General features: G+C 33.4%; 1 protein-coding gene and 1 long non-coding RNA gene across 4 annotated transcripts in view; both read right to left on the reverse strand.

Moving 5' to 3' along the window:
- The window catches only part of Fas1 (fasciclin 1 Fas1 domain-containing), a 378,308-nt gene that overhangs the window by 182,901 nt on the left and 178,615 nt on the right, over positions 1-16,792 (reverse strand). The window lies entirely within an intron of this gene.
- LOC138183366 (uncharacterized) lies at positions 819-4,629 on the reverse strand. The gene is made up of 3 exons (XR_011174047.1): positions 4,510-4,629; positions 1,774-2,085; positions 819-1,236 (listed from the first exon to the last, which is right to left on the reverse strand). It is a non-coding gene; the product is annotated as an uncharacterized LOC138183366 (long non-coding RNA).

Genomic DNA, 16,792 nt, shown 5'->3' on the forward strand with positions numbered 1-16,792 from the left:
CTAGAAAGAACACAATAGTAATCGTATCCTCTCCTTTTAAATGTATTGTTGTTTTATCGTGTCGTTTATGCAATAGGTTTTAGCAGTAGCCTGACGAAGTACTATGTACTTCGTTCATTTCATTATACGACGGACAAATGTAAATACTAGAAAAACTCTTTCGTTTTGTCAAAAAATTCTATTACATCTTTTCCTCAAGTTGCTTTTACAATCTTGGAATTTTTATATGCTACCTTTCAAAGGGTGAAATACGCAGGTAGTTTCGACATCAAATAAGACTATAGTTGAGTTAATGGAGAATTATTCCCAAGCATGCAATACAATATAATACGAAGTAAAACTAATACTACGATATAGTACGATGTGGGACAATCCAATCTAAATTCAAAAACAAATATTCAGCAACTCTCAGACAATTATCCTTCGCTTGATATATCCTAGCATTTTCACATTCTCTCTTCCTCTGCTTTGTCAAACAAATTTTACCACAAAATTAAAGCTGCAGATTTCATCTTAATCTAGTGAAGCCTTCTTAACTTGGATAGCGTATTATGACTAACATCTGAAGATTAATTATCAGAAGAATGCTTTCTTCATTCCTTTAAATTAAATGATATGTAATGATTTAATGTACATTATACAATAAATATACAAAATATATTATAGAATAAAAATGTACGTTTATGTACATTTCATCCAATGCAGTGCATTTATATAAAAAGTTTGTTCGCATTTTGCCTAATTAAAAAGTTCACTTAAAAATATCAACTGTAGATCTTCAACTATAGAACAATAAAATTTATATATATATACGACGAATTATAAATTATTTTACAATTATAAAATAAATGAATTATAAAACTACTATTCTGTTCTGACAGAGAATATTAGAAAATATAACGTTGATGTATTCATATATTACATAGTAAATCTTTTATGTGCAAATTATCTGATTTTGGCAAGGTTATCATTAGAACAGGAATCGGCTTATATTAGCTGGAAGCTGGAAGCTGGAAGCTCGATATTGGAGAAGCCTCGTACCCGCTGCGGAACGATGCAGCGCAACTGCAATATTCGACTACGTATGCATGTTACAGACACCGGCCACGTTCAATCGAGATTACCGTGCTGATTCAATCGCATAATGTGCATCGTGTTGCACCGTTGCTGCGGTTGGTCCTCAAAAGCGTCGGCTTATCAAGTCAATCGTCATCGATTCCCTCGCTGATTTCTATGCTATGCACATGCACGACCACATGTTTTCATATGTATTATTGCCATTCGTAAATGATAGGAAAAATAATGGAAGACAGACGAGAGAATATTGAAATACTCATACAACTTCAGCTTTTGTTGCAATGCAATACAACATCAACGCGTAACGTTTTAATAGAATTTGCGCTATAATAAAAATATTGTTATATTGGTCATAGAAAATTGTAAAACTTTTCCCCCTTCCATTCTTCTCTAATACATAACATTTACAAAAAAAAAAAAAAAAAAACGTTTGCAACTAATAGCGTGAACACCCTGTAGAGACAGAGGATTAATCGTTATAACTGCTTCACAAACGCAGATTCGATTTCCATATTTTGCCAGTTAAAACTGTTTCATAGACGTAGATTCAATTTCTTCATTTTATTATATTATATTTCCCACAATATACGTAGAAATAGCCTCGAGGTAAAATCGAGAGGAATTGCAAAAGGAAGATCGAGAGATTTGTCGGTAAGGATTATGGAAAATTTATAAAGTTGAGGCGATACTAAATACCCTTATTAAGCCGTGTCGCTTTGTGTTTCACCCTCTAACCACGAAATCCTTCAAACCTGTATACTTGGAGCAATACAGCTTTCCTTTCATGGTAATCTCCGCATGGCGTTTCACCCTTTCAGCATAGCCTCCTTTCGAACATCAGTAAACTGCAGATAAAGCGCAGCCAATTCTGCCCCTTCTACTTCCCTTGCTATTTCGCCACCTTCCCGCCACTCAATCTCGGCTTTACGGGCCAAAGTTAAGATTCCGAAGCCATAGCTGTCTACGGTTAATCCAGCCGGGAATCTACCAAGATTCACCCCTCGCCAGCTAAAATGTAAGCTCTATCCAAGTAAATATTCAATGCGTGACGATATATGAAGAGTACACGGGGTGTCCTCATTTTAAGCTATTAATGCACGAGTTTCGAAAAGTAAGGCAGGTAGAAATAGATATCGTTAAGGGGATGGATAAACTTGAAGAGAAGAGGCAAATAGAAAGTTGTTAGTTGAATAAAGTCACTTATGTTTCCTTTTCTCCCTATTTTTTTAATAGTGCGTGATACATTTGTTAAAATACACGTAAAACAAAGTAACGAAATTTATGAAGTCTTGAAAATTTTGAAAGAGGATTTTACAAGAACGATTATGTTATATAAAAATGGATAAAGGTAAGGATAAATGGGTAATGGATAAAATGCTGGATAAAAAGAAACGAAAAGGAAAGTTTTATGGAGCTTCATAAGTTTCCCTTTAACGAAGTTTTATATGAGATGTTATGATTATACTAAAAAAATTCATACTCCTATATATAATAATTTCAATATGTTCATTTGCGTTTCAAAATATTATCAAAAAAATGGCTGAAAAATTTAAGGGACTAATAATCCTTTTCTAAGAAATAATTTCTATCGTTCTGTACATAATTAGTAATTATCCATCATGGCTAATAACTTATTGAGCAACCATCAGTTATCTAACAAAGTCCGCTGATATAAATTACGATAAACTTAGCTTGTTGCTCAGTCACCTTGCAGTAATATCTATGGATAGCATAGCTAAATTAAATTTCACGCACGCTAGAGTAGTCAAAGGGAATGGTTTCGTAAGATACGTCAAGCGAATAACACAGCTTCTTAATTGGTTACACACTTTTTCAACTAGTACAACAGAATATAATAAATATAATAAAACTCGAATACTTTATGTAATATTTCCATTCTAATATTCTATCATACGAATAATTGATAAAATATTTATAAAATTTTACAGGAAGAAATCTAAATAGTTATTTCATAATTGCATAATTGTTCAATGTGATTATAAATGTTGAAACACCAACCAAGCAAAGAGCATAGTAATTATCTCGAATTGCAAGGTGCCATATTAATTAAAATTTCGGTTATGACACTTTTTTCTAAGTCACGTAAACTGTTCTCATTTTCTCGATCATAAAATGTATTTTCACATTGTTTGTTGTAAATATCCCATGCTATTTCCATCGTAATTGCTCCTCTTTGTTACGGTTATGTCTTTACGTAATGCTTGTGCTTATTAAATGTTACGGTTATTGTTACGAGCATAGAGCTAAGAGAAAATTAAGGAGGTTAGCAGGTTCGGAATTCAAGCCGAATTAGCAACTAACTAATCATAACATAATATACTAATTTTCAACCTATTACAATAATAAACCCATACTGTAGTTTGATTTTGTATTAAACATTTAAAATCAATCTAAAGCCCTATTTTAATCTTAAAAAATATTAGTTAAGCAATCAAAATTTCCATTTGATAACAAGTTTGATTAATTAAGTAACAGCTTATAAACAAGACCAATCTAACTGCAGATTACTAAAATATATTATCTTCAAAACGGACTAACGAGTCGGTAAAATGAATAGCCCGTTGCTGAAGCAGTAACATTTGTCAACATAATTTTCTCGCAGACTAAGTTAGGTTACGACGAGGAGTCTCGACTGACCTTAAACGAGGTGGAACGAACCACTTCTCAAAACTTAGTCGCGGTAGCCAATAAACCCAATGTGATTAGACAATGAGAACAATATCAAACCGGCAAACGGAGCCACCAACTTAATTACTTGAAAATGTAATCGGAAAACAGGTTTCCGTGGTTCGTAACAGCTCGCTCTCTCTCTCTCTCTCTCCCCCCTCCTTTCTCTCTATCTCTCACTCTTGTCTACCTAGTTACCTTTATGTGGAAAATGAAATTCCTCGCTTATATCGCTGGATCTCGAACTAAGGACCAGAACAAGGGCTCGCTGATTATTTCAGAGCACGATGTGCAACACTAGATTACAAGTACTTGCTGTAACTTAATTAGCGCAGCATTTTCCTCGGATCTGTATGAAAATTACGTTCTACATGCGCTGAGAGGCATTATCTTTTTGGATAATTTAAACTTAATTTATGCGAAGTTATAGAAAAATTTTGGATGGAAGAGGATGTCTGTTGAATAGAATGATCCTCTACTCGTTACTCGACTACAGATGTTCATATGGTATGTATGTTACAAGCTTAATAGGGGCTAATGTACTCTGCAATTCAGAAATTATTATTTTTGCTGGAAAAGAAACCGAACGTTTAGAAGAAATTTGTCGTACACCTCAGAAATGTTTGCCTTTACGAATGGAAATCATTTATCTCTAATCTCATCATGAATATAGTTCGTCACGGTGATAAGAGAAAGGAGCAAAATCTTTAATCTATGTAACATTTTTCATTTCCAATGACATACCAAACATCCAAATCATTGCTCTGCACTACACACTGTATATTATCTTCATTGGAAAATTAATTGAAACGACCAAATTATACTAACAGACTGTGATACGTGACATTTCTGTAAACGGATTAAAAGGATTACAGTCAAAATTTTGAACATATTAATGCACAATACAAACAGCGTCGGACAACTGGAAAAGACAACCGGTAACAAAGTTACACACAGCCTGTCAATTTGTCAGTATGAAACATCGTACACGTGGCTGCGCGTATGGACTGCCATTGTGCAGTAATATAGTCTCTGGAACAGGCCTTAATGCCAAATATCCCCTACGAAATTGTACAGGATTATGCCCGATAGCGTGAGAGCGAGAGAGAGAGAGAGAAAGATAGAGAGACAGAAAGGACACAGCACCAGTTGCAAACGTTCCCTGGCCACGTTGCTGCTGCGAAGCTATTAACCTCGGACTGGCCTCTCGAAGAGACAGGACTAACAGCACCACCAACTCTCCATTGTCCAATTCCGACGCGATCTATTGCTTGGCCCTCAATTATGGAACCTACCTCCCCTTCGTTCTTGTTATTTCCGGTATTTCGTATCTCCTTTCAATAACATCACTGAGCACCTCTTCAGAGTTCTCGGATATGTTGAATAATTGTTTCATCGTACTCGTGCCAGACAAATCTGAATTTGTCATTCATGGAGGAACTTTTTAATCGTAGATGATTCGACCACATCTGTGTTTTCTTTGAAGCTAATACGTTCTCTGAATTATTTTAGACTCATTCGTGTTTTCTTGATAATGATTCCTCATCTTAAAGATCATCTTAAAGACCTTTTCAAACATTTGGGCTAAGTTGAATGATTGTTTCACCGTATTCGTTTCAAACAAGCATTTTTGTATATTTTTTATTTGTGGCGTAGTAAGTGATCATATGATTGGTTTAACTTTGTATCTTTAACCTACATTGCGTTCTCTAACGCTTCTCAATCGCTGAATTTTCTTTTTTTTAATTTCTTTTATACCACTCCCATGCAATCATAAGTTTCTACTATTTATATGAGTATGCAAATCAGTCTATAACTATATGATATAACTATGATACTAAAAAGTATATTATAGTATTATAAGTATATTATATACTTTCTTTATTTTTCTCTATCCTTCTATTCAATACTTATCAATATACTTCCATTAATTAAAACGTAAATGCACTTTAACGTAAAGTTATTTCAATAAATCTGTTATATTGAACAATCTGTGTATTGTTACACACTCTATATTGAAAATATGCAGCGAATGGTCGATATACGTCAAGAGATTGCCACAGATAACATATGGTGGTTATTCAGCTAGTATCGAGGAGATGTTGGTCAAACAGTTGCAAACATCACGCATGCGTTATTGCTGTGGTTATTAACCTCGACAGATACTCCAAGAGACGCGTCAGAAACCGTGTCCATAGTCCAATTTCATCGCGATCTATCGTCTGATCCTCGATTGTGCCTACGTCACTGTTCTACACCATATCCGGCATACTGTATTGTCCACGTTTATTGTGCTCCAACCGTGCATCACACAAATGATCCTATATCATCTCCAATTACACACTCTTCCTTTAATCACATGTGATTTCGCGTTCTCTCAATAGGCATCACAGACATTTAAATTAAATTTTCTATCAGAATTTACGAACAAATTTCAAGTTTCTGTGTTTAAGTCTCCTTAAAATGTATTTAGTTACTGATAACACAAGAATTTCTTAAGTTTGTAATTTCTTTGCTGCAAGATAGTTATTCTATGGCAAAATTAATTTTTCATTTACTATCTTGTAATGTTGTTGTTTATTATGTTATGTTATTATTATGTTAATGTTATTTATTATTAATGTGTTCCATGATCTATGTTTCACTAAGATTAATCAATGGATGTTAATCACTGAGACACTGACGTGTTTTATGGTACTTTGATTCTAGTTTCTTTATATTATTACTTCTTATTCTTTGTAGTTCTGCAATGTATCAAGATACTTAATTAAAATAAGAAAGTATTTTCTTTTACCATAGCCCATATCACTCGATCATGTTGCTAACAATAAGTGACTATTATCAAGTCACTTGGAAATCTTTCATATTGGGTCGCTTGAAAAATTCATAGCAAAGCTTAAGGACAGAAACTTGAGAAACATTTCAAATGTATTTTCATAGAATAATTAGGTTATATTTCAAGGAAAATGAAATGAAATTAAGAGATCACGCGTTTGTATCCATTTCCATGCATTAATATCATTTATCGTTTATTATGTTGCAATGCTGTTTACTGAAATCAATACGTGAGAAGAACATGAAGGACATGGAAAGAAAAGCTCGAGCAGAGAATGCAATTATCCATGTGGTAGTTATACAACGTGTGTATCGACACTGCAAAGCTATTAACCGAGTAGACAAGCTTCCCGCCATGTCCATAGTTTACTCCTGTCGCAATCTATTGCCGAATCCTCAATTATATGCTCTCACGTCACTGTCCTCCATCTGTTTCCTTTGTACCGGTTCGTTTGCCGGAATTATCGTTCATACGATAATTGCTTTCATCTCGTATTCTTTTTCAACTCTGTTACATAATACGTACTAACAATAATTATGTATCAGCAAATTGCGATTTAATTTTTCAGATTAAATGAAACAGTCATGAAGGCAACTTTCTAGTGATTTCAGTACAGTCATGTAATTTATCTTCCTTTATAATGCAAACAGTTGACAAGTGACAACTTCATTTTGTAAGGATACCTAAAGTTAATTAATCATTATTCTACGTCTACTAAATATCCGGTGATTTATGCACGAGACTATATATATATTTATGTATTTATACTTCCCATTGTATTATTTGATTTTATCACTGCCGTTAGACAACTTATTTATTGTAATTCCTAACTCCCGTATTTAGGGGATAATCAAATATGATTTTCCTCTTTTTCTTGTGAAAGTCAATTGAAATATATTCAAGATTAAGTATAGAAGCAACTCAGAAAATAATTCCACATTTTTCATTTCAATTACAAAAGATCCTAGAAAGAATCTCACAGTAAAAGTAAGTTCACGAGGTATCTGACTTATAGGGCACGTTACACTATGAAAGAAACGACCTTTCTCTGTCTTTTTTCATTTCTCTCCCCCATAAAGCGACATTTAATTGTAAACATAGGAAAATGGACACGTAAGATATCTTGTCTAAAGCGTCACGTGAACAACATAACGTCGTGAGATATCTTGTTTGTAGATGTGAAAGGGCTAACAATGTTAAGTGTACGACACGTTATACCTTGAAACAACAATTTTTTTTGCATGCAACGACGTTCAGTTGTAAATATTAGGAAGCTGACACGCGAGATATCTCGCCTAAAGCGTCATGTGAACAACATAACGTCGCGACGAAGCATTGCATAAATGACATTATGCGACGAGTCACGAGATACCTTGTCCATGTATGCGGACAGGATAAATAGTATATCATATATCATGTAATAGTATCACAAAATCCATTAATCGATTTCTAGCAATAATATATAATTTTTATCAGAGCGTACAAATTAATGATGGATTAGTAATAAGAATGAAATCATTAGAATATAAGTAAAAAATATTGATTAAAAGCACAGAAATGATATATTTTATTATCTACCACATATACCAGTATGTAAATTTGTTATCCGTATACGTTATCTATATTAATTAAGATTCATTGAACCTATACTGGTTCCTATTAATATGAACAGTCTTATTAATTTAGTAAATGCTCCTCAGTCGGTTTTAGTTCAAAAATTAAAGAATCTGAATATGTGTTTATTAAATAAGAAAATAATTATATGAGACTTGACAATTACAAACGTCAGTTTTATAATTGCATGTTAACTATCGAAAATTAATTTAATCGGGTTATGAATATATTATTGGATTGATCGTAAAAATTCGTGACACATCCGGCATTCAGTGTCTTAAGAAAGATATAATCGAATGAAATGCTGAATTATGATGCTACTAATTTAATTAACGTCCGTCAAAAGTAAGCAAATACTTATTTTGAATAAAAAGAATGCTTTTCTGAGTGGCAGTGTATCGCAAACAAGAAAATATAAATATAAAAGAATATCGTAACAATGGAAATGTAATTATATTTATAAACTGATCTTTTTATCTTTTTTTTTCTTTTTTTTTTTTGGTTGGAATAAAAATACAAGACTCGCATATTTCCGTTTACGAAAAGGTATCTCCGAACACCAACAAGTTAGAAAGTAGCAGAGTTCTTTCATATTTTCCCAGGCATGTTGCTCGAGTAATTTTTTATTTTCCTCCTTTTCTATTCATCACTGCCAAGTAGACTACAGTGATCTTATGTGGTACAGGTGGTACTCGCTCGACACGAGATGTACACTTCACAGCGTCATATTCAGGGACGTTCACTTTAAAACTTGCAACAACTTTTTATTCTTAAAGTGCCAGTTATACTTTTACCTCTTACCTCTAGCACGTTTTGTTTCGTCTATTTAATGCCATCGCGCGTGGTTTCATCGTGGTAGAACCATCTAATTGTGAATGAATTATGCGTGACCGATTGCATTATCTTGTGAAACACTACAATGTTTTACGATTCCACTATAAACCGAATACAAAGTACAACACGAAAAAATTTCTTGTATTCTGATTCGTGAGTTTGGAGATTATAAAATTGAATTCTAATCTTATTTTGTTAAAGAAAAGTTTGATAATCTTCTTATTACTTTAGACGCAGTCTTACAAAGTTAGAGATAATTTTACGATTTTTTAATGGACTATTTCATGAAGTTAAAAAATAGTAAATTCTAGATTACTTTAAAAAATACGATATTGTTTCACATACAATACGTACCAGGAAATTTTAGATTATTTCATAGATAGATTCACAAAATTATTGAATTTCGATGAATTCTAGGCACCTTGTGAACTGCTTTACAAAATTATCGAATTTTAATAAATTTTCCATTACGTCGTGAATTACTTTGCATAATTAATGAATCATCGTAAATTTTCGATTAGCTTGTAAATTGCTTTAGAGAATTAATGAATTTTCCTCGATTTTAGATTATCTTATGGATTGTTTTATGAAAACGATGAGCCATTAATTTTATTTTACCGTTACGATATAAATAGAAACATAAACTGTATATTTCCGGCTATTCTGTACATTTATATCGTTCGTCTCAGTCCTTACGACGAAACTAAGTTTCGATATCATTTTAATACCCTACATTTTCCGGAAATACAACGATAGAGCAAGGAAAAAAGAGAAATTTTCGGAATTCCCTGGTCGTACGAAGCCAGCAAGGACTTGCAATTACGTAAAAAGTTTTTTTCTCGCTGAGACAGGAAAAAGAAGTACTAGAGCACAAAATAGACGACGTGCTTAAGGAATATCCTCGTCGGTCGTTTCACCAACTATATAGATACTCTCTTGAGAAAATTGAAGCAGACGCGGACAGGTAGAGGAGTGAAGCGACGAAAAAAGAAGCAAACGAGGAAAGATGAAGACGTTGTCGGGACGATTCGTAGTTGTTCGCGGTACATCAGACGCCGTATTTCTGTTACCGGCTGGAAGGGAACAGTACAAAGTGTTGTTTTTATGTACAGTGAAAGGAAGCATCTAGTTGTCAAAATGTTTAGCGAAAATCATGCTATTATATTCCTATTGGGATCAAATACATCTTCAGACATAAAGAACATGATTCCTTTCATTGGATTTAGCAATTTTATTTGTACTTTATTTATCTACCATTTTAATGAACAAGTAGGAGTGGAAGAGATAATTGTACTCAAAATTAAAGCTATAATTATCATATATCAATGCTATACAAAATATCATTGTGATATCGTCGTAAGAGAAACTTTTCGAGTTGGATATGGACATGAATTATCTATTTTAATTTTTCTTGAGATATTTTGAGCGTCCACTCCTGACAGGTAACAGTGTTTTAACTAGCACGGAGGGAGAAAAAGTTTTTCGGAGGTCACAAGCACGTGAAATTAAAGGCGAAGGAAAACCGTTTTACGGGACAAGCCGTACGTTAAAGGTAAGCGAAAAAGTTTTCCCACTGTCGACCACGGCTTTTGTGCGCGTAAATTCTCGCATGTGCTTGTTACAAACAGATAATAACCCAGTGAGCTAAAATCGTGCTGTATAATGTGCGGGAGTAATCTCTTAAGCTCCACCACAATGTGGTAACAATAAAAATCATTAAATTCACTTCATTTTTGGAATAAAATAAAATTATAACAATTGAAAAGTATGATAAGCTAAAAGAATTAAAAACTATTAATTAGTTCAATTGTTTAATCCTAAAAGAGAACATCTTGTAACAAATCCATTCGTGTGGAGAAAAATGCATCGTGAAATACGTCCAGAAAAGTTTTATTCGAGAAAGGTCAAGGGGTAGAAAGAGAATGAAGAATGAGTGGAAAATAAATGAGCGGGAAATGCAAAGATACGGAAAGCGATTCATGTCAATACGTAGATTAATTACTCTCTTATGTATGTGGACTTGACTAATACGACAGAGAATAATGAAAAACTGTTTGTTAATTAAATTTAATTCAATGAATTGTTTTCTGCTTCTCTTGAATTTCTTTTGAATTTTGAATATTCTGAGATAAATGTCTCCTTTTCCTTTAACTTTTTAGAATAATGTTATAACATATCTGTACTTTAAACTCATGTTTGCTTTGATTCATCTACTTTCTAATCTACCTTTCCTTTTCACCTTAATAGATCATCTTATCACCTTCAAAACTGAAAATTGTTTCAACAAATATTTTACTAAATCTTAACGCGATAGAGTATTTGTATTATAGACTTTAGGAAATTGAAGTGTCCAATGACAGTATGATGAAAAAGAAACTATTATTTTTCCATTATTTTTATGTAATATTTGTAATTTGTATTGTTTCCATAATCGTTAAACCATAAATGTTTGTCTTTACCCGAAATTTCTCTTATTATTATCGTATACTAATATTGATTATAAATTACCATTGATTCCCCATTATTAACATTATTATTATTATTAACATGTATCTCATAACACATCACGTAATTTGAAACCCACCTCTCAAACCAAACTTTGTATCGATAAATCATCCGAATGCACAGAACGAAAACCACGCTAATTGCAATAATACTTATATTATACTCCATCGTCTCTAACTTCACAGTTTCGTTCGTTCGTTCCAATAACCTTAACTTGAGAAAAATATTGGTTACCTCCTGGGACACTGCAGTATTTCATTCTATCTCTCCTGTCATTTACTATCGGATAAAGTTCGTAACATCCTAACGCGATGGAAGCTTGCAGGCAAAGTGCAAAAATGGAAAAAGACAAAAATTCCATACAGTGGCGTATAGTAAACAGAAGGTAATACGAGAACGAGAGGGCAGATATTGTGCGAGAGTTCCTTACACGCGATAATCTTCAAGGCGGAGGAAGCAGAAGGGGTAAAAGGGGTACGCAGGCAAGGGAACAAGTATAAAGTGAAAGAGCAGCCCTCGTGGAAGACTTCTCGATGAAATTTATTCATAGCCGAGAGATTGTCGTCTTCTTCGCACCCCTAGCTCTGCGATTAACCACGCCCCAAACTCTTCTCCCTTCACCCTTTTACCCTTCAGAGCCTTTATTTTTTTACGTCGAAGTCCCAGGGGTGACGGAATGATAAACGGGCGGCTACGTTTATAAACTCACTGTTAGGACTAGGGAAAACTTTCCAGTGAGTTGTCTCTCTTTCTCTTTCTCTCTCTTTCTCGTTGCGATGTGAAATTATGAATGAACCGATGTTTCGAGCCGTAATCTATTTTCGTATTTAATTTTATTCGATGACTAGTTTCAAAACGGATACGTGTTTTTTTCGAAGTAACTTCTTCGAGGAAGGAACGATTATTTTCTCTGATTACATTGGATTTGAAAAATTTGCAATTTGTTTAGCTATCGTATTATTCGGAAGTATTTGGAAAATTGTTTATTTAGGGCAGCATGCGATTTAGTAACAAATTTGGGGATAAAGGTATATGCGATGACTTTATCTTTTGTAACTTTATCGTAGTTGTGCATAAAGCATCATGACGATAAAATGAACTGCTAACTTTAATACGATGGAGCAATTAGTACGTAGTCGCAAAGGATCGTGAAATTATTTTGTTGTTTTAAAACTCTCTTTTTGAACTGCTTCACTTGCTTGCTTGATGCCAAGTTTTTCATAGATAATCTAAATTTATAATTACGCTAACTACATCTACTTCGTATGTATATTAATATCACAAATTCACTTACGTGTTAGCAAATTCGCGAGTGTAAAATCGGATATTTATGAACGATGCAAAACAAAATAAAATGAAATTTAGTAATACGATAAGACGCAGAAGTAGTTAGAGTATGCGACAGAGTGTAAAATAGGGGTGAATGAAAATTGGTCTTTGTATCAAGTGTCACACGATGAACTGTTTTATCAGACCTATGGGACTGATAGAGGAGGATTGGCCTCCGTATAAATGACGTATAAAATCTAATCTTCTTAATTTTCCATAAATCTGCCAAATATTTTATTTTGAATGAAATAATTTTTAGATTAATATTAACTTCATTTTATTTTTTACATGTAGTAATTTCTTTCATATTGTTTTACTCTTTACTTTCTTTATTAGTCTATTTTTGCATAATATTATTTTCCTCACAGCTTCCTGTATAATGACTTTAATATTAATTGAATTAATTACTTTGATTAACAAATATGACGTGATATTAATTCCTTTCCACGATGCTTTCATGGTGTCATTGGTTGTTATCACTGCAATATCACTGTTTTAAAATGTATATGTGCTACCGCCAGCCTTGAACGTGTTAACTTTAAAATTCATGCTTTGTACTTGACTACACAGAACCTGTTGCATATCCCACACGTCGTGTCGATCGAACTTGTTGTCTCAGTAATGAGAACTAAATTATTTATTCCATACCTCGTTCATTTTGCTCGGCTCATTGTATATTTTTAGAAATGCATATTCATTCAATTCATTCAATTCATTATGATAATGATAATACCAAATGTTTTGAAAAGGGAAAGAAAAACAAATTACGAGTGTTTCCAAATTTATGTTAGATTTAAATTAATTAAAATTGATCTACACTAGGTTATAAATCTTTAGATATGTTCAAACTTTGTAAGTTTCATGCGATAAAATTCTTACATATGTATCATATCGCTATACAATATTTCTATTAAAAATATAGAATAATTATGTATTAGAAATGTATTTCTCGAATATATGATATTCTTTATAGCCTAAAAGTCTGCAAATAAATTTACAGTAGAAGTTCAATAAAATTAGCTGATCTTAAAACGAACTGACTTTTTTCCCTTTTGAACCAGTAATGGAAACATTTTATCGACAAATTGTCTAATCGGAATTAATGTTAAACTCACTTTGTACCAAGATTACAGGAACACGCCTCGTTAGGTGGAAATTAACGAGAATAGTTTGACGGGTGGTTAAGTAGCAACGGAATGTTGTACAGTTAAATCAAGGGGTTTGGATCTGTCCTGGTATCTGGGTATTGAAGAGGAAAATAACTTCCGTCATACGAAATTAAATCGCAGAAAATGAGATTAGACGGTGTGTCCATTAGACGAATGAATAGAAAGTACGAGCGTCTCCCTCTATCCCGTTCCACTGTAGTCGTCTTTTAGCCGCGATTTTGTCTCTCATTAACAAGTGAGCAATGTGAATTGCCCCTTCTCTTGCACAGAAAGATCCACGAAGCTCTGACTCATTCCGCAGGATTGAACAATTAACTCGGCTGAATTGTCTGTTAAAAGGTCTTGACACTGAAAGTTCAAGCCGATCTCGCTTTTTAACCAGTAACTTCAGGTATTCAAGGCACAAAGAGGTATTCAACGCGATCCTCTTGCCCGGGTTGTCGTCTTTTGGCGCTAACTCAATACCAATGACTGTTAATTTACCAGTTTGCCAAAGTACAATTTATGCGTTTCGTTCGCTTAGTATACCTTGTTAACTCTTTATTATTACGATATTTCAAGAAGCAAAAGCACTTTTGATATATAGATTGAAGCAGAGTTTATTAGCGAGAAAAATGTATAGGTGCGAACATTTGAATATTTTGGTTAATTCAGCCTAGTGTAATAGATAGGATGAAAATAAAACTGGTTGTATGTTACGTCATTTCGTATATTATGATCTTCGTAGGTAAAGTGTTTAGAAAGTATCCTTCCCAGAAATTTCCATGCCTAATAAATTATTATTGGTAATAACCGAAAATCGAATGATTAAATCTATTTGATATTTCAAACAGTTTAATGTTTCGCATAATATCGCAACTTTCGGCTCGAATTTCAAACCTCCTTAATTCTCTTCGTTCTTAATCCAACACGTACCGAGCTTGAAAACTGAGTTTACCGTGCAAAGTAAATGTGATAAAACGTCATCTAACAGAATGTTCCCTCTGATTAAACAGACCGTAAATACTAGTTACACATAAACCGAAAGAAACGAGTCTACTTCAGTTACCTTAATGTATTTCTTTGTCTATACTCGGAGTGCAGCTAACAAGTATAAAAACGAATATCTGGAAGGCAAGCAATTTCCTTCGGTATTCCCGTTCTTCCTTTCTCTTTCACTCTCCCGTTTACCTTCTCTGTTAGACAAGATCCAACGAAAACGTCACTTATGGGGTAACGTCTCTTACACATTGACAATCTGAGATAGGACCAAATCCTCTAGAAACCCATATATCTTGTTGATGGATGCTTCTAGGTCCGGCGATTGTGCGATTTACTCCTCTCTCATGCTATCTTCCTCCTTGTCCGTTTCTCCTATTTTACTAGACCAACTTGGTTATCCTTCGCATTTTCCTCCTGTATATTCTACGCGTCCATCGCTAAGTTTGCATTCCCATTCAAGCAAATTGTACGTGGATTCTGTTGTATGTAGCATGGAATTATATAAAGGAATATATATATATTCGTATATGTCGTCCTTGATTGTCGTTGTTACTTGTAGTTTGATTAATAATTTATAACTCGACGATCATGTAAAATCGAACACTTTTATCGATATTTGTTAACTAATCGGTGTGTTTGTCATTTCTTGTTGCTATTATTTAAATCGTGAAGAATAATTTGTAGTTGTGAAGCTACATAAAGTTGAACATTTTGCTCCTTTCTAATTATCTAATTCATAAGAATGTATGAATCAAACGTTATCCTTTTTTTAGCAAATTTTTCTGTTCGAAATTGTTCAAAATTCAGGTAGTTTAACGTTGTAGTTAGTACAAAAACTATCAGCAATACCATTACAAACAACATTCTTCAAAAAGTATACACGTTTATTCCAATAAACCTTAAACATATGAGTAACTATCAAACTTACTAAAAGTTTAAACGATTACTGTTGCAAAACTAATGGAAATTTTTAAATCCAGCTGAAGTCACTAAAAAGAGTAAACTTTCCCCTGCAAAATGCTTTTCGTTCCTTCGCGATACGATTTCCCGCTACAGAGATATCATTGTTTGAAGACAACCGAATTTTCAATAATTTTCTATCGCTTCTCTCTCTCTCCCTTCCGCACGCTCGAATCTTACGCTCGCACCGCGTCGCAGACCAATAGTGACCAATCACAACCTCGTTAACAGTATACCGGTCAATGACAGATAGCGTGTGCATTTTTTTTTACTATTACCACTACTAAGCGTACGCATTTCCTGGAAAAAATATGGGTCAGACAGCTGCAAGCTGCCATTCATAGTTCTATAGCTTTGGACACATCTATTATGTTGTACTTTCTAGTGTTATATCTTCGGAACCAATTGAGATATTGACCTAAATCAAAATGGGTTATTAAAATTACACTTATAAATACTTAAAATACTATTATATGCATTGTTTATATAATATTGACGATGTGATGGAACTTGTTACTATAATCTTCTTTATTAAAATGCAAATGAAAGGAACTCACAGAAAGTAATATATATACACACACACAATATGTTAATGTAGATATATATTTTGACAACTACATACAACTAAAGAAGTAGAAAATTCTAGTAGAAACTTATCCCATTTATTAAATATTGAACCAAGGAAACTTCACGGTAGATATTTCCTATTAATTTTGCATATTAATTGCACTCAACACGTTTTAACACGTTTAAATTTACCATGAACCTCAAAACACCCACAATCTATTTACCTACCAAG

The sequence above is a fragment of the Bombus flavifrons genome, chromosome 9, assembly GCF_040668555.2.
Source record: "Bombus flavifrons isolate JBK064 chromosome 9, iyBomFlav1_principal, whole genome shotgun sequence".
Lineage (NCBI taxonomy): Eukaryota > Metazoa > Arthropoda > Insecta > Hymenoptera > Apidae > Bombus > Bombus flavifrons.